We start from the raw sequence: 20,252 nt of genomic DNA on the forward strand, positions 1-20,252 counted from the left end.
TCCCTTGAGACCAGGAGTTTGAGACCACCCTGGTCAATAAAATGAGACTCTATCTTTACAAAAAACTTAAAAATTAGCCAGATATTGGCTGGGCACGGTGGCTCACACCTATAATCCCAGCACTTTCAGAGGCCGAGACGGGCAGATCGCCTGAGGTCAGGAGTTCGAGACCAGCCTGGCCAATATGGTGAAACCCTGTCTCTACTAAAAAATACAAAAATTAGCCAGGCATGGTAGCAGGCACCTATAATCCCAGCCATTTGGGAGGTCAGCTATTTGGGAGGAGAGTTAAAGGAGAATCGCTTGAACCCGGGAGGCAGAGGTTGCAGTGAGCCGAGATCATGCCATTGCACTCCAGCCTAGGCAATAAGAGCGAGACTTCGTTCCCGCCCCCCTCAAAAAAAAATTAGCCAGATATTGTGGTGTGTAACTGAAGTCCTGCTGTTTGGGATGCTGAGGCAGGAGGATTGCATAAGTCCAGGAGTTCAAGGCTGCAGTGAGCTGTAATCATGCCACTGCACTCCAGCTTGGATGACATTGTGAGACCCCTTCTCTAAAATAAATAAATAACCAACATTTTATATGGATTATTTTCATTGAGAAGATGAAAAGTGTTGCAAATTGTGTGTGTATCTGCACCTCTGTGTTCCATATCTTGAATTTATTAGAATGATTAAGGTTGATTATTAGTGTCTTGATATCTTTTTTTTTTTTTTTTTTTTTTTGAGACGGAGTCTTGCTCTGCCGCCCAGGCTGGAGTGCAGTGGCCGGATCTCAGCTCACTGCAAGCTCTGCCTCCCGGGTTCACACCATTCTCCTGTCTCAGCCTCCCGAGTAGCTGGGACTACAGGCGCCCGCCTCGTCGCCCGGCTAGTTTTTTGTATTTTTTAGTAGAGACGGGGTTTCACCGTATTAGCCAGGATGGTCTCGATCTCCTGACCTCGTGATCCGCCCGTCTCGGCCTCCCAAAGTGCTGGGATTACAGGCTTGAGCCACCGCGCCCGGCCAGTGTCTTGATATCTATATACAGATTACATAAATTGAAGAAATCCATCTTCTGTCTCTTATTTTAATACTTCCCTTGTTTATTGTAAATGGCAGGCATTTATGTAATACAAGAAAGCTCTGTTAGTATGTACTTTTGATGACTTTGCAGCAAGAAAAATGCATTTAATATACATAAACCTGTGCAAAATGTATTCCTTAGAGTTAGAACTCAAAATGAGTTTAAGATGTTGTATTGGCTGTTCTAATATTATTCCTTTGTCCAAATTGCTTCAGTGACTTTCTATATCTTCCTAAGAAAAATAAGACTAAAGTTCTGTCAAGTCCTATTTACCTATCTAGGCTTATCTCAAGCCACCACTTATCTGAGTCAGTTCTTAGCATAGACGAATATGCAAATTGTGATATCAAAAATACAGAATGTGACCAGATGTGGTGGTTCACACCTGTAATCCCAGCACACTGGGAGGCCAATGCAGTCAGATCATTTGAGGCCAGGAGTTCGAGACCAGCCTGGCCAACATGGTGACACCCCATCTCTACTAAAAATACAAAAATGACCAGGGCGTGGTTGCATGCACCTGTAATCCCAGCTACTTAAGAGGCTGAGGTTGGAGAGCTGCTTGAACCCAGGAGGTGGATACTGTAGTGAGTCAAGATCATGCCATTACACTCCAGGCTGGGTAACAGAGTAAGACTTTGTGTGTATGTATATATATATTATATATTTATTTTTTTCAAGTTTCTCCAAATGTCATTTTACACACACACACACACACACACACACACACACACACATACATATATATATATATATAAAATATTGGGGAGGGGATCAAATTTAAATTGCTATAAGCTTAAAATAGCATGTTATAACTATAAGGTGTTATATGTAAGCCTCATGGTAATCACAAAGAAAAGACCTATCATAGATACATAAAAGATAAAGAGAAAGGAATAAAAGCATATCTAGTTATAGTTTAAATATGGTTTGTCTACATTAAACCTCATGTTGAATTTTTTAAAAAGTTTTAAATTTCAATAGCTTCAGGGGTACTAGTGATTTTTGGTTACGTGGATGAATTGGATAGTGGTGAAGTCTAGGATTTTAGTGCATCTGTCACCTGAGTAGTGTACATTGTACCCAATAGGTAGTTTTTCATCCCTCAGCCCCCTCCCACCCTCTTCCTTCTCAGTCTCCAATGCCCATTATACCACTCTGTATACCTTCGTGTGCCCATAGCTTAGCTCCCACTTATAAATGAGAACATGTGGTATTTGGACTCATGTTGAAATCTGATTTTCAATGTTTGAGGTGGCGCGTAATGTGAGATGTTTGGATTATGGGTGCAGATCTCTCATGAATAAGTGAATGCCCTGCATTGGGGGTGACTGTCTTCTCACTCTGTTAGTTCTAATGAGAGCTAATTATTAGCCACAGCCTGGTTCCTCCCCCTCTGGCTTCCTCTCTTGCCATGAGATCTCTGCATATTCCAGCTCCCCTTCACCTCCTACCATAAATGGAAGCCCTTACCAGATGCCCAATCTTGAACTTTTCCAAACATCAGAATTGTAGCCAAAGAAATCTTTTTTCTTTATAAATTACTCAGCCTCGGGTATCCCTTCACAGCAATACAAAACAGAATAATACCATTACAGAAAATCGTCATATCACAAAGAAAGACAGCAAGAGAGGAAGAAAGAAACAAAGGATCTACCAAACAGCCAAAAAACAATGAACAAAATGGAAATAGTCAGTCCTTACTTTCAGTAATTACTTTACATTAAGTAAATTAAACTCACTGATCAAAAGACATGCAATGGCTGAAAGGATAGAAAAAAGACTCAACTATATGCTGCTTACAAAAGACTCACTTCAGCTTCAAGAATAGACATGAACTGAAAGTGAAGAGATGTAAAAAGACATCCCATACAAAAGGAAACCAAAAGAGAGGAGGAGTAGCCATACTTATGTCAGACAAATAGACTTTAAGTCAAAAACTGTGAAAAGAGACATACAGTGCCATTACATAGTGATCAAGAGGTCAATTCATCAAGATGATAGAACAATATGTAATATGGAACAATATATAATACACACACACAATTCTGTACCCAACATTGGAGAACATAAACACATAAGGAAAATATTAGTAGATGTGAAGGAAGAATTAGACAGCAAGACAATAATAGTAGGAGACTTCAACGTCGCACTTTCAGCAATGGATAGATCTTCCGGACAGAAAATCAATATGGAAACATTGGACCTAACAGACACATACAGAACATTCCATCCAACAGCAGCAGCAGGATACACATTCTTCTGAAGCACACATGAAACATTCTCTAAGATCATATATTAGGCCACAAAACAAGTCTTAACAAATTTCAAAAATTGAAACAATGTGGTCAGGAGTGGTGGCTCCTGTCTGTAATTCTAGAGCTTTGGGAGGCTGAGATGGGAGGATCACATGAAGCCAATAGTTTGAGACCAGCCTGGTCAACATATCAAGACTCTATTTATGTATTTTTTATATATTTATGTATACTTATTATAAAAATCTATTATATGTATCTATTTATGTATATTTTTGTATATTTTATAAAAATAAAAAAATTGAAACTATGTCAACTGTCTTTTTCAACAACCATAGTATGAAACTAGAAATAAATAAAAGAAGGAAAACTGGAAACTCACAAATATATGGAAATTAAACATCATGCTCCTGAACAACCAATGGGTCAAACAAGAAATTGAAGGAGAAATTGAAAAAATATGTCGAGACAAACAAAAATGGAAACCTTACATAACAAAATGTATGGAATGCAGTAAAAACAGTTCCAAGAAGGAAGTTTATAGCAATAAATACCTACATTAAAAAAGAAGAAGGATCTCAAACAAGTAACCTAACATTATTCCTTAAGGAACTCAAAAAAGAAGAACAAACTAAGCCCAATGTTAGTAGAATAAACGAAATAATACAGATCAGAACCGGAAAAAAAAAAAAGAGACTGGGAAAACAATAGAAAAGATCAACAAAACTTTTTTGAAAACATAAACAAAATTGACAAACCTTTAGCTAGACTAAGAACAAAAGAGAGATGACTCAAATCAAACTAGAAACCAAAGAAGAGCCATTACAGCAGGTAACCCAGAAATACAAAGGATTGGCTGGGCACAGTGGCCCAGGCCGAGGTGGGTGGATCACTTAAGGTCAGGAGTTCAAGATCAGCCTCTCCAACATGGCGATACCCCATCTCTGCTAAAAATACAAAAATTATCTGGGCATAGTGGTGTGCGCCTGTTGTCCCAGCTACTCAGGAGGCTAATGCGCGAGAATAATCTGAACCTAAGAGGCGGAGGGTGCAGTGAGCTGAGATCATACCACTGCATTCCAGCCTGGGCAACAGGGTGAGACTCTGTCAAAAAAAAAAAAAAAAAGAGAGAAAGAAATACAAGGATCTTAGGAGACTACTATGAATATATATCAACAAGTTGGATAACCTAGAATAAACAGATAAATTCCTAGAAATATACAACCTAACAAGACTGAATCATGAAGAAACAGAAAATTTGGACAGATAAGTAAGGAGATTAAATATTAAATCACTAATAAGCCAATGTGGTGGCTCACGCCTGCAATCCCAGCACTTTGGGAGGCTGAGGCGGGCCAATCACGAGGTCAGGAGTTCGAGACCAGCCTGACCAACATGGTGAAACCCCATCTCTGGTGAAAAATTAGCCAGGTGTGGTGGTGGGTGCCTGTAATCCTAGCTACTTGGGAGGCTGAGGCAGAAGAATTGCTTGAAACTGGAAGGCAGAGGTTGCAGTGAGCCGAGCTCGCACGACTGCACTCCTGCCTGGGCAAAACAGTGAAACTCCAAGTCCAAAAAAAAAAAAAAATTTAACCACTAATAAAACTCTGCCATCAAAAAACAAAAAAAAAAAAAAAAGAAAGAAAAAGAAAAAAAGCCTAAGACCTGATGGCTTCACTGCTGAATTCTACCAACATTTAAGGAAGCATTAGTACTAGTACTTCTCAAACTTCTCAAAAAATTAAAGAGGAAGGAACACTTTCCAACTCAATTTGTGAGGCCAACATTATCCTGACATGAAAGCCTGGCAAAAACACTGCAAAAAAAAAAAAAAAAAAAAAAAAAAATTACAGCCCAATATTCTTGAGGAACATAGATGCAAAAATCTTCAACAATAGACTCACAAACCAAATTCAATTGCATATTAAAAGGATCATTCACCATGATCAACTTGGATTTATGCCTGGGATGCAAGGATGGCTCAACATATGCAAATCAATAAATGTTATACATTGTATTAACAAAATGAAAGGACAAAAATCATCTCATCTTCTGATGCATAAAAAGCATTTGACAAAATTCAGCATCCTTTAATGATTAAAACTCTGAACAAATTAGGTATAAAAGGAATGTTCCTCAGCACAATAAAGGCCATATATTACCAGCCCACAGCTAACATCATATGCAGTGGTGAAAAGATGAAAACCTTTTCTCTAAGATTGGGAAGAAGACAATGATGTCCACTATTAAGAGATGGGAAACACCAAATGTTTTTCTTAATCCCACGTACCCCTCAGCACAACACTTCTAATTCTAAATGTGTAAGGGCTCTTCACCAGACTCCCAAGCCATCCTCCAGCAGACACCAACTGCATGTCCTACGACTTAACTCAATTCTGATACCATCCACCTAGAGATAGAGTCAGATCCCACAGATTAAGGACTCAGTCCCTTGAGACTGCCCCCATTTCAGATGTCAATGGTAAGCCTCAGGTTGTGACCTGTGCTTCTGACCGATCAGCTCTAAATTGGGGTTGTCAAGACCCCCTCCTTGGGATCTATTAATTTGCTAGAGTGGCTCACAAAACTCAGGGAAATACTTTACTTACATATACCTATTTATTACAAAGGATATTTTAAAAAATACAAATGAACAGCCAGATGAAGAGATACATAGGGTGGAGTCTGGAAGGGTCCTGAGCATAGGAGCTTTCATCCCTATGGAGTTGGGGTATACTACCCTTCCAGTATGTAAATGTGTTCACCAACCAGAAAGCTCTCCAAAACCTGTCTTTTTAGGTTTTTTTTTTTTTTTTTTTTTTTTTTTTTAATTGGGACAGAGTTCCTTCTCTGTTGCTCAGGCTGGAGTGCAGCGGTATGATCTCAGCTCACTACAACCTATGCTTCCTGGGTTCAACCGAGTCTCCTGCCTCAGCCTCCCAAGTAGCTAGGACTACAGGCGCACACCACAATGCCCAGCTAATTTTTGTATTTTTAGTAGAGATGGGGTTTCACCATGTTGGCCAGGCTGGTCTTAAACTCCTGACCTTTGATGATCTGCCCACCTCAGCCTCCCAAAGTGCTGGGATTACAGGCATGAACCACTGCACCCGGCCATCTTTAGGTTTTTAATGGAGACTTCATTAGGTAGGTATGATTGGCCTTTGATGACCAAATCAACCTTCAACCCCTCTCCCCTCCCTACAGGTGGGGGTGGGGCTGAACGTTTCAACCCTCCAATAACACAGTTGGCACCCTGGCAACTATCCTGAGGTGATCGAGGAGTACTCAGTGATTAGCCATCTCATTAGCATACAAAAAGACATATTGCTTTGTAGATTTCAAGGATTTTAGCAGCTGTGTGCCAGGAACCAGGGACAGAGACCAAGTATATATTTTTTATTATATCACAGTATAACACTCACTCTCACCACTTTTTTTTTCAACATAGTACTGAAGTCCTAGCCAAAGGAATTGGGCAAGATAAAGAAATAAAAGTCATCCGAATCAGAAAAGAAGTTAAAATGTCTCTGTTTGCTGATTACATGATTTTATATATAGACCAACCTAAAGATTCTATCCAAAAGTGTTAGAATTAATAAATGAATTCAGTAAAGTTTAGGACACAGCATCTACATATAAAAATCACTTGTGTTTCTATACTTTAGCAATAAATTATCTGAACAAGAAATTTTTTTAAAAGTCACATTTATAATAGCATCAATAGGAATAAAATAATTAGGAATAAATTTAACCAAAAAGGTGAAATATCTATATACTGAAAACTATGAAACGTCAATGAATTAATGAATAAAATTGAAGAAGACATAAATAAATAGATATTTCATGTTTATGGATCAGAAGAATCAATATTGGAAACTTGTCTATATTACTGAAAGTGATCTATAGATTTAATGCAATTCCTATGAAAATGCCAATGTCATTTTTCATGGAAATGGAAAAAAATTCATAACATTTATATGGCACCTCAAGAGACCCTGAATAGATAAAGCAATCTTGATCAAGAAGAACAAAGCTGGAGGCTTTGTGTTCTGATTTCAAATTTCATTACAAAGTGATAGTAACCAAAGCAATATGATACTAGCATAAAAACAAACACATAAACCAATGGGATGTAATAGGAAACCAATAAATAAACTAATACATATATGATCAAGTAATGGTCAACAAAGATGCCAAGAATATACAATGCAGAGAGAATAGTCTCTTCAGTGAATGATGTTGGGAAAATTGGATATCCACATTCAAAAACAAACAAAAAAATGAAATTGGATTCTTATCTTACACCATGCACAAAAATCAACTCAAACTTAATTAATGATTTAAACGTTAAGACCTAAAACTATAAAATTCCTAAAAGAAAATATAGAGGAAAAGCTCTGTGACAGAGGTCTTGTCAATGACACCAAAAGCACAAGCAACAAAAGCAAAAATAAGCAGGCAGGATTATATCAAAGTAAAGTTTCTGCAAAGCAAAGGAAACAATCAGCAAAACGAAAAGTCAGCCCACAGAATGAGACATAATATAATATGCACAAACCATAAAACCCAAAAGGAGTTTATATCCAAACTATGTAAGGAACTCTTACAACTCAGTAGTAGAAAAACAACCTGATTTTAAAATGAGCAAATAACCTGAACAGACACTTTTCCATGGAAGATATACAAATACTCGACAGAAAAAAGCAATGAATGGCAATTATCAAAACCATGAAAGATATGAAATTATTGAAATATCAATACAATATGAAAGTATTGGTAAGAATGTGGAGAAATTGGAACTCTTGTACACTATTGGTGGGAATGTGAAATGGTGCAGCCACTATGGGAAACAGTATAAAGGGTGCTCAAAAAATTAAAAATAAAACTACCACGTGATGCAGCAATCCCACTTTTGGGTATATCCAAAAGAACCGAAATTAGGATCTTGAAAAGGTGGATATCTGGACTCCCATGTTCATTGCAGCAACATTATTCACAATAGCCAAGATACAGAAACAATCTAAATGTCTGTTAGTGGGTGAATGAACAAGGAAATTATATATACACACACACACACACACACACACACACACACACACACACACACACACTTCATTAGGTAGGTATGATTGGTCTTTGATGACCAAATCAACCTTCAACCCCTCTCCCCTTCCTAGAGGTGGGGGTGGGGCTGAAAGTTTCAACCCTCCAAGCACACGGTTGGCACCCCTGGCAACTATCCTGTGGTTATCTAGGAGTACTCAGTGATCAGCCATCTCATTAGCATACAAAAAGACATATCACTTTGTAGATTCCAAGGATTTTAGCAGCTGTGTGCCAGGAACCAGGGACAGAGACCAAATATATATTTATACTTGATATATCTATCAAGTATACATACACACACATATTATAACAAACTATTATTCAGCCTTAACAAAGAAAGAAATCCTGCCTCTTGCAACAACATGGATGAATCCGGAGGAGATTTTGCTCATTAAATGTCAGCTATAAGAAGATGAATACTTACATGTGGAATCTGAAATAGTTGAACCCATAGAAACAAAGAATAGAAGGGTAGTAACAGGGTTGGGATAGGAGAGAAATGAGGAGATGTTGGTCAAGGGATACAACCTTGCAGTTAGAAGATGAATAAGTTCTGGAGACCTAATGTATGGCATGGTGACTGTGGTTAATAATACTGTACTGTATACTTGAAATTTGCTAAGATAGATCTTAAGTATTCTCACCACACACACACACACACACACACACACACACACACACACACAAATCAAAGGAAAAGTAACTATGTGAGATGATGGATATGTTAATTAGCTTAATTGTGCAAATCATTTCACAATGTATAGGTATATCAAAATATCACATTATATACCTTGTACATATATAATTTTTATGTCAATTATACCTGAAGAAAGCTAAAAAATAGGGAAAAAAAAGCCACATATGGATTCTAAGCCACACATGAATAATTCTAGGCAGAGATTTCTGAAACAGAGAAAATCTCCAATAAGAACAACTGGGCCGGGCGCGGTGGCTCAAGCCTGTAATCCCAGCACTTTGGGAGGCCGAGGCGGGCGGATCACGAGGTCAGATCGAGACCATCCTGGCTAACACGGTGAAACCCCATCTCTACTAAAAAATACAAAAAACTAGCCAGGCGAGATGGCGGGCGCCTGTAGTCCCAGCTACTCGGGAGGCTGAGGCAGGAGAATGGCGTGAACCCGGGAGGGGGAGCTTGCAGTGAGCCGAGATCCGGCCACTGCACTCCAGCCCGGGCGACAGAGCGAGACTCCGTCTCAAAAAAAAAAAAGAACAACTGAAGGAAAAGGAAAATATTTAAACAATTATTTGAGATATAGCCAAGTTTAGTGATAAAATCAAGGTTAAATTAAGTAACAAAAAGATTACATAACTGTACCTAGGGGATTGTATGTCTATAGTTTCCGGTCTTAGTTTATTATTTAATAAACATAGTAATTAAAAAGTTTGTGTCTAAATCTTTAGTAAATAAACTTTTAGAAAAAAGGCAGCAAAGAAACAAAACATCCAAACAAAGTCTCAGATTCTTCTTTTGTGTAGGTGAGATCTCACAATGTTGTGCTGGTCTTGAACTCCTGGCCTCAAGTGGTTCTCCTGCCTCAGCCTCCCAAAATGTTGGGATTACAGGCATGCACATCATGTCTGGCCCTTTTCTTCTGATATGTATGAGAAAAATAAAACAAAAATACATTACTTGTATAAAAGCATGACTAAGCTCAAATTATTTTCGCATGAAGAAGTCTACAAATAACAGAATCTAGCTCTCATGTCGTTTTCCAATAATCTTCAGGATATGCAACTTTGCAATCACTGGGAACTAAACAAAGCTGAAGTTTATTTGCTAAGAAAGTTAGTAAATGCCACAAATAAGAGAAGTCATAATATTGGTTTCTCTGGAAGGAGGATGTGAATTGAGAAGCAGGTGAGAACCTCCTGGAGTGCTGGAAATATTTTATCTCTTGATCTGGGTGTCAGTGGCATGGGTGTTGATATGGTTTGGATCTGTGTCCCCCCCTCAAATCTCATGTCTAATTGTAATCCCCAGTGTTGGAGGTGGGGCCTGGCGGGAGGTGATTGGGGCATAGGGGTAGATGCTTCATGAATGGTTTAGCATCATCCCCTTGGTGCTATTCTCTTGATAGGAGTTCTAAAGAAATCTGTTTGTTTCGAAGTGTGTGGCACCTCCCCAACCCCCACTGCACTCCCTTGCTCCTGCTTGGGCCATCTAAGATGAGCCTGCTTCTCCTTCACCTCCCACCATGATTTTAAGTTTCCTGAGGGCTCCCCAGAAGCTGAGCAGATGGCCAGCATCATGCTTCCTGTACAGCCTGTGGAACTGTGAGCCAATTAAACCTCTTTTCTCTATAAATTACCCCATCTCAGGTATTTCTTTATAGCAATGCAAGAATGGAATAATACAGGTGTGTATATATGTAAAAAATATCACTGAGCTATACATATCAAATTAGTGTACTTTATATACTTTACTGTGATTGTATGTATTTATATATACTCATATATATGCATAACAACAAATAAATTACAAATAGTTTAATATGAAGGAAAAATTCTTTATCAAGGGATGTGAATTCAGTATTGCTCAGTGTGCACAGTCATCTGTTTTCTGTGGGCATCAGGGTGATTCATGTATATTTTCAATATACTTTGTTACCACAAATTTGTAGAGTAGGTAAGGGCCTATCATGACATTAAAGCTCTTATTGCATTCCTGCCGCAACTCATTAAAGTACAAAACTTTGTATTTTCTCTAAGATACATTAAGAAAAACTATCTAAAATTTGAAAGTGGATAGAAAAATCAGTGTCCACTTTCAGTGTTGTTGTGGGGATTGTCTAGCAGGCTTCCTCAAGGACTGATTCCCCCTGGGGGAAACTTTGTAACTTTTTTTGATTTACTGTTAATTATTTGTGGTATGAGGTTCCTAAGACCACCCTCAGATTCAATAATTTGCTAGAAGGAACCACAGAACTCAGAAAAGCTGTTCTACTCATAGTTATGGTTTATTATAGAAAAAGAATTTAGATTTATTATCCGAAGTAAAAGAAGAATATGGTAGAGTCCAAGAGAGAGACCAGGCACAAATTTCTACTTGTTCTCTCTCAGTGGAGTTGTATGGATAGTGCTTAATTTTTCCAGCAGTGATGTGTGACAACACATAAGCAGTATTGTCAACCAGGGAAACTTATCTAAACTTTGAGATCCAGTTTTTTTTTTTTTTTTTTAATTTTGAGATGGAGTCTTGCTCTGTTGCCCAGTCTGGAGTGCAGTGGCATGATCTCGGCTCACTGCAAGCTCTGCCTCCTGGGTTCATGCCGTTCTCCTGCCTCAGCCTCCCGAGTAGCTGGGACTACAGGCGCCTGCCACCACGCCCGGCTTATTTTTTGTATATTTAGTAGAGACGGGGTTTCACTGCGTTGGCCAGGATGGTCCCGATCTTCTGACCTTGTGATCTGCCCACCTCGGCCTCCCAAAGTGCTGGAATTACAGGCGTGAGCCACCGCACCCGGCCCTAGATCCAGGGTTTTTATTGGGGGTCAGTCATATAGGCTTGGAGTGCCCACGTAGCTGACCTTAGTTACTCAGTCTCCAGCCCTTTGGAGTCAAACTGACATCATGTAGCCACTTACCTCCCCTCCTCCTTAATAAATCACATTGTTAGCATAAACTGTCTAGTGTGGCCCAAAGCCCCAGATAAGCAAAGACATTCTTCTCAGGAATGACATTCCAAAGGCTTAGAGGTTATCCTCAATAAGTGGTTAATGGCCAGACCTTTCTTTGGAAGGTGCAGGGTTTGGATTTCCCAGATCAGCTGAGTGAATCATTTAATAGGGTAATTTACAATTTTGTAAGAGTAGTTGTTAACTAATAGAAACCTGGTAGTGATGAAAATGATTTTTGTTCAATAACAATGCAAATGGATCTTTTATTGTAGAGTTGTAAATTATTAAATCTAGTAGAAAAGATAAACTCAAAGGTTATATAGTTGTATTGCCTTTCAGAAGGCTAAACTGGTTTGGATCTAAATGAGCAATTTGATCCAAGCATCCTTTCTTTCAGCTGCTGAAAATATTTTCCTTCGTCCAATTCTCTTGGTAGTTCTCTTACCATTTTTCTGTTTCCATCATTAATGAGATAATTAAATCACTGGTATGTACTCATTTTGTATTTACATAAGAATCATGTTTTTAATATTTATTTATTTATTTATTTTGAGACAGAGCTTTGTGCTTGTTGCCCAGGCTGAGTGCAATGGTGCAATCTCGGATCACCACAACCTCCGCCTCCCGGGTTCAAGTGATTCTCCTGCCTCAGCCTTCCTGAGTAGCTGGGATTATAGGCATGCGCCACCACGCCCAGCTAATTTTGTATTTTTAGTAGAAATGGGGTTTCTCGACATTGGTCAGGCTGGTCTTGAACTCCTAACCTCAGGTGATCTGCCCGCCTTGGCCTCCCAAAGTGCTGGGATTACAGGCGTGAGCCGCTGTGCCTGGCCTGATTTTAAAAAAATTATACTTTGACAGTTTCTTCTCATTTACACCCTCTGATAGGCAGCAACCTTCTTAATTTTCAGGGTGGATAGAGATAACTACTGTATCATTTTTGTGGGAATCTGAAGTGAGGGAAGCAGGAAGCTAAAATCTAGTACTCCAAAACTCCTGTCAATCTAAAACAATCAAAAGGTCCAGAATCTAATTTAAAGAGAGTTTATTCAAGCTCAAAGAGTGAGGATGGACCACCCAGAAACACCAACTCTAAAGGAATGGAGTCAGCATTTTGAAGTAGGGAATTTAAGATTTCATTTATATAGACAGAGACAGATACTTTAGTGGGATTACAACACTATTTACACAAAGTTGGTGCATAGTTACAGCAATTTGATTGGTTATAGGCAGTGTTTCCTTTTGGGAAGGGGACATTTAACACTTTTTACAGAGGGTGTAATACTTACGTGTTTTTTGTCATCCGGTCTGAGCAAAGTGAGGCAGCAAAGGGTAAGTGAATCTATGACCAGGGCCATTAATGAAGAAGGCAGGAGGCATTTATCTGTGGTGCAGTTGAATTCTCTCTAGTCATTGTGCAGAACAAGAAAAATAAGAAAGTGAGTTAATGTATCTGAGAACAGAAGTTGTAACCATGTGTGACTCAGATCATAGCCACATCTCACTCAGGGCTTAACTCAGGGGGGTTCCAATAGCTTTTAAATTTTATTTATCTCTCCGCCCTGAAAGTCCCTGTTGCAGACATCTCATATTTTGTCTGCTTCTTGGGGTAACCTATTTCTGGTGATTCAGGCAAGATTGTAGTTCCTTATGATTCCTTTCTCCTCAGTGCTCCTCTCGTTCCACCCGCTCCTACCCTCTTGCCTTTCCTTCCCCCTCCTGCTGTCTCCCTCATCCCTCTCTTTCTTCTTCTCTGCACAGGGATGAGTTTATGTCTCAGGCCTTTCTATTCAGTCTGCACCAGGCCATCACCATTGGTTCCAGCATGATGCATGCTGGCCAATCAGAGTTCTTCCCAGGATTACTTCCTTGACAGAGCTATTCCCAAAGACTCTTACTCTCTTCTAGGTTCCTAATCTGGTTGAAGGAGAGTGTTTCTGAGAGCTATCATGCCTGCTATCTGGAGACGGCTAGTCCAAGCGGGGTAAAAACAGCCACAAGTTGTAAACACACGGTTTGAGCCTGAGTTCTAGCTACTTACAGCCACTTTACCCCTGCACTTCTTTGTTTCCAGTTCTGTGATAAATTGAATTCACTATTTCTGCTTAAAGTAGTCTGAATTGCATTTCTGTTACTAGGAACTAATAACATTCTGATGGAAAAATCGCTATGTGGAAGTGGGGCATAACAAGTGAACACTCCTCAAAAATTAGAATGGACTGAGTTAATTTGGGTGAAGTGGAATGGGAATCTGGATGTCTTTACCACTATTTTATAACAACTCATACTTTTTCCAAATATGAGCAAATATTTTAAACATGAAGAGAAAAAAACAGACTTTTAAAAGTATGCAGACAAGGATAATTAACATTAGATCCCTTGTAAAAATGGAACCCTAGGAAGTCTAACAAAAATGCACCTTTGGCTAACTTTTGCTTTTTAAAATTCCTTGTCTGACTTCCCCTCCCAGTGCACAGGAAATGATAGCTTCTGGGAGATGTGTGGAGTTGCAGGAGTCCCCAGGAACATCAAAGGGTTCAGGGGTTGTATTCTAGCAGTGCTTTCTTTTTCTTTTTCTTTTCTTTTTTTTTTTTTTTTGAGATGGAGTTTCACTCTTGTTCCCAAACTGGAGTGCAATGGCATGATCTCGGTTCATTGCAACCTCCACCTCCTGGGTTCAAGCGATTCTCCTGCCTCAGTCTCCCAATTAGCTCGGATTATAGGCATGCACCACCATGCCTGGCTATTTTTTTGTATTTTTAGTAGAAACGGGATTTCACCATGTTAGCCAGGTTGGTCTCGAACTCCTGACCTCAGATGATCCGCCCACCTCGGTCTTCCAAAGTGTTGGGATTACAGGTGAGCCACCATGCCCAGCTCTAGCAGTTTCTTGATCTTCTCTTTCCTGGTCTCAATTTCATCTCGCACTATCACGAAGGAGTGTGAGTAGCCATTGGAGACCTGCTTTGAAAAGATGCCATCCAGAGTCTTCACCTCTTGGGCTGCAGTGGAAGACTTGGGCTCATGCTCCCTGTATCCCAATTACCTAAAGGTTGGTTACAGCCCCCAGCTGATGGTGCTCCCATTGGTGGCTACAAAGATGCGGCTCTTCCCACAAGCCAGGCTCCGGAATCTGCAGCCACAGAGGTCTTGCACTGCTTTCAGGTACTTGGAAGATTCATAGGAGATATTGGGCTCCCCAGAAAAAGAGACTACCAACTTCACAGACAGCAAAGGAGCAGGTGAAACCAACATGGATCTGGGATGCCCCACACCCAAGAAAGTCAAACTCCAACTTCACCAAGCGGGGACCATCTCATCCTTCTGCTCTCAGTGGCCCAGCCAACCATAGCAACCAAAGCCCCAGGAGAAGACTCATTTCTTGGAGTCCAGAATCAATGTGTGGTTAGCATCACAGGCCGCGACTTGCACAACTGTTACTGGCTGGTGGGTTCTTGACCCTTAGTAAATAGAAATAGACCAAGAATCTGAGATGGACTTGAGCGAGGCAGTTTATTGGAGCTCTCAGCCTGAGCAGAAGGGGAGGTAGCAACAGGAAGAGACCTGCAGCTAGCTCCCTGGCAGCAGGTTAGTTTGGGGTTTCATTTGCTTTGGAGCTCCTCCATGTGACATCATTGCATGTTTGGGGTAGTCTGGCAGTTGTACCTAGGCAGTCTCTGGACATGCTTCTTCATGTGATGCATGTCTCATTAGCATCTTGAATCTCTACCCAGGGGTGTGATTTTTACTACTGAAATAAAGCAAAAGCCAGGTTAGGACAGGCTAGGACATTACTGGGCGAGTGCATTGGGGAACATCTTTTGCAAAGTGCCCACTGTTAGCCAAGATGCTTGTGCTCAGAGTACTCTGTCTCAGATTTGATTGGTCTATTTTTGTGAAAGGAAACGTTTGTGGTTGCGTGGCCGCAAGGTTGAATGTAGCTTCAGTCAGCACAGCATGTAAGGAAAATGGGGAGGGGTCCCTGCCCTGTTCTGGGGGTCTCAAAACCACCTTTGGTACAGGCAGAATCTGCCCATCTTTCATTCTCAGTGAAGGTGGGCCACTCATCGTGGCACCGGCACCAGCTCGCAGCCTTACACTAATCACTGTGCCTGGGTCCCAGCTGAGCATATTGAGGGCACACGAAGGAATAGAGGTTTCCTTTGCCGCCCATTATACAGAATTCATTTCCACTGGCCATTCTAGTAATGGGCTGCCCGTCGTCCATGATCTGTGCGGGGCTGGGGATGCTCCTGTGTGGTTGCTGAGGCTCAGTTGCCCCATCTTGTTCTCCCCAAACGCAAACGCAGAGCCCGTTTCTGGCAAGGCCAAGGTGAAGTTCCGCCCACAGGCCGCCTACACACTCACTTCCTGGCAGAGACCCTCAGCGAGTCTGGGGGCTTCCATTCTCTTGGTGTCGCAGGTCCCAGCTGCCCCTTCTCATTTTGACCCCAGCTCCGCAGCTTCCATTGTGTGGTGATGAGGATACTGTGCGCAGCACACAAACCCGAGAGTGCTGTCGGCGCCAGGACCCCGCCAGGCACCCACATCTATGGGGCCCCTACAAATTCTGACCGAGATTGCGGTAAGCAGCTTGCTGTTTAGGCACTTCTTTTCCACCCATCGAGTCCCAGTTGGTTGCCCCCGAAATCAAAAGCTGCCGCCTTGCACTTCAACCCTTGAAGTCCGATGCGCTCCTTGATGTGCTCAGGCTCCGCGATGACCGTGGCCCCGCCGCGCACCTTGTTCACATATGCAGCCAGCCACGCTGTGCCCTTGCCTCCGCCAGGGCCCCATGGAGCTGCCACAGAGCTCGGCCCCTTGAGCTTCCTGGCCGCAGGCTGGGACCTCCCCGCTTCCCGGGCCGCCTGGCACCCGTTTGGTTACCGAAGCCCGGTTCCTCCCAGGCTACTGCCCAGTCTTCATCCCGGGCTGGTCTCTGCTAGTTGGAGTAATGAGAAGCCAGAGAGAAAAAGGAAGAGGAGTAACTGTTAAAAAAAGGCGGATAGGAGGGCTTCCCCCAACACCCCCGTCCCTTCCTCTCCTCCCCAGCAAACCCCCGCACTCCCCACCATACCAAGGCTCCAGCCCATTCACCAGATTCACTTAAAGTGTAACTTACATTTTGGAACTTGGACCATGTGTCTGCCAAGGCTCAGGCTTTGGTGCTGGGTTAGAAGATTGTGCTAGATGCTTCCTGTGGCCTTCAGTGAAGTCCTTCATAAAGGAACCAAGTTTTGGTTCAAGCTTGGAGTGCAGAAGGCAAAGAGAGAAGAGAATGTGGCCTTATTAAGAAAGTCTGATCTGCTTTGAGCTGAATCAGGCAAGCACTTGACGTGCAAAAGGAGAATTTTGCCCCAAGGCAGTTAGTACATCCAGGGAGGGTAGCCTGAGCTCAAGCCGAGATCCTGAAGAATCCTAACAGGGAAGTCAGGGGGATAGCTCCTGCCAGAGGAGATATGACCCACCAGAAAAGTCTTTTACCAAAATGCCCCTTGGATGAGAGAGTAAGCCTATTAGTTGGGCATCACCCTGTCATCCTGTTTCTCATGAGTGGGAGGCAGAGACTAGGGTGGAAGAAGCTAAAGTGAGAATTTGGGGATTTCATGTGTAGAGACAGAAACATTAAGATTACTATTCGGATTCAGGGAGGATTCTGATTGAAGAAGCAGACGTTGAAGTTATCAGCAGAAGCCTGACATTTTGAGAGTTCTGAGAAATACCAAATCTTGGAAATATGAGTTTGTTCGTCTTTGTCAGTCCCTATGACTGTGACCTTGGAATGCACACACCTCAGAGTGTTGAAGGCTGAAGACATGGGATCATTGCCTATGCCCCTCTAATGGCCTCTCCTGGTGCTGTGTCATTACTGTGAAAGGAATGACAGTGCCTGAGGGAAGCCCTCTTGGAGAACTGGAGAACTGTCAGGGATAAGAAACATTTTTTTCATGTCGTATGGGTAATGTGCTGATGTTATAACAAGGTTTAAGGGTGGCACATCTCACACATGCACATAAACACTTAGTCATCACGCTCATGAACTACAAAAAGATCAAGAAACGTTCCTTTTTTTTTTTTTTTTTTTTTTTGAGAAGGAGTTTCACTGTGTTGCCCAGGCTGGAGTGCAGTGGCACAATCTTGGCTCACTGCAAACTCCCAGGTCCAAGTGATTCTTCTGCCTCAGCCTCCCAAGTAACTGGGATTACAGGGATGTGCCACCATGCCCGGCTAATTTTTTTTTTTTTTTGTACTTAGTAGAGACAGGGTTTCATCATGTTGGTCAGGCTGGTCTTGAACTCCTGACCTCACATGATCCACCAGCTTCGGCCTCCCAAAGTGCTGGGATTAAAGGCGTGAGCCATCGCACCCGGCCAAGAAACATTCTTATCCAGAAACACTGCAGATCCAGAAACATTCTGTGTACTGGGGCAGGATGTCTTTGCCGCTCCAGCCTGCTATGTTTCTGTGGACCAGTGAGCATGGCATGCCATGGGTCTCCTCTCCTTTTTCAGGCAGGTTGCATCACTATTGATGGATCTTTCTACATAGCTGATCAGAGGCCATTGATAAGAAAAATTGATTTGGGTTAACAAACATCTCTTTGGGGTTGCAAAAGTCCCCAAAAGATCAAGATTATTGGTTGTCAATACTTGGACTCAGCGAAGCATTGATTTGGCAAGGACATTTTTACAGCTGATGTTAACTGGAGAGACAGGAAATCTTTACTGAGGGATGGTGTGTTCGTTTGTAAAGCTGCCGTAACTAAGTACCAGAAACTGGGTGGCTTAAAGAACAAAACTGTAGCGTTTCACAGTCCTGAAGGCTAGACATCTGAGATCAAGGTGTTGGCAATGTTGATTCCCTCTGAGGGCTGAAGTGAAATCTGTTCCATGCCTTTTGCCTAGTTTCTTGTAGTTGTTGGCAATCTTTGTCATTTCTTACCTTGTAGAAGTATCACCCTGATCTCTGTTTTCATCTTCACATGACATTCACCCTGTGTGTTGTCTGTGTCCAAATTTCCTTTTTTATGAGGACACAGTCTTATTGGTTTAGGGTTCACCTTACTCCACCCTACCCCAGTATGATCTCATCTTAATTAATTACATATGCAATGACCCTATTTTATTTATTTTTAAGAGATGAGGTCTTGCTTTGTTATCCAAGCTAGAGTATAGTGGCATGATCATAGCTCACTTCAGCCTCAAACTCCTGGGCTCACACAGTCCTCCTGCCTCAGCCGCCCAAGTAGCTGGGTGCTGTGTCTGCACAACCAGCCATGTGTGCACAACCATATCCAGCTAATTTTTAAATTTTTGTAGACATAAGGTCTCCCTCTGTTGACCAGGGTGGTCTCAAACTCCTGGCCTCAAGTGATCCTTCCACCTTAGCCTCTCAAATAGCTGAAGATTACAGGCATGAGTCACCACATCTGGCCCTATTTTTATATAAGATCACATTCTGAGGTACTGGGGGCTGGGCTTTAACATATGAATTTTGAGAGGACACAGTTCAACCCATAACAGATGGGAAGCTTGAGAGGGGTGACAGTGGAGGGAGAAGGAACATGCAGAAGCTTCCATCAGGCTGTTGTTCTTTCCTGAGCTTCCTACTTTCTGTCTCGAGATCTTTTTTCCTCCATCTCTGTTATGACTAAGAGAGGATTCCTCTCCTCCAATTTTTAGAAATACCTTTTCGCTGATAAATGATGGGACTCTTTTCCAATGCCTGTCTTTAAAAAATGCTTTGATAGGTGTTGTTTCCATTCTCACCTCTACACTAATACCCTTAAAGTATTTTGAAGGGCTTTGACAACAGGGACCAGGACTCAAGTTTCTGCTCTTTCATAATGGTACCCCCTTTTTTTCTCTCCTTCCTTCCTTCCCTTCCTTCCTTCCTTCCTTCCTTCCTTCCTTCCTTCCTTTCTTCCTTCCTTCCTTCCCTCCTTCCTTCTTTTCCTTCCTTCCTTTTCCCCTCCCTTCCTTCCTTCCTTCCTTCCTTCCTTCCTTCCTTCCTTCCTTCCTTCCTTCCTTCCTTCCTTCTTTCCTTTTTTTTTGAGACAGAATCTAACTCTGTCACCCAGGCTCGAGTGCAGTGGCACAATCTTGGCTCACTGCAACCTCTGCCCCCCCAACCCAAGTGATCCTCCCACATCAGCCTCCTGAATAGCTGGGACTACAGGTGTGT

General features: G+C 41.7%; 1 non-coding gene and 1 pseudogene across 1 annotated transcript; both read right to left on the reverse strand.

Moving 5' to 3' along the window:
- Positions 1–14,921: 14,921 nt before the first annotated feature.
- Positions 14,922–19,831, reverse strand: LOC104656636 (annotated as a pseudogene).
- LOC115898496 lies at positions 18,018–18,121 on the reverse strand. Its single transcript, XR_004058221.1, has one exon. It is a non-coding gene; the product is annotated as a small nucleolar RNA U13 (small nucleolar RNA).
- Positions 19,832–20,252: the final 421 nt, after the last annotated feature.

This window comes from Rhinopithecus roxellana, chromosome 6 (genome assembly GCF_007565055.1).
Source record: "Rhinopithecus roxellana isolate Shanxi Qingling chromosome 6, ASM756505v1, whole genome shotgun sequence".
NCBI lineage: Eukaryota > Metazoa > Chordata > Mammalia > Primates > Cercopithecidae > Rhinopithecus > Rhinopithecus roxellana.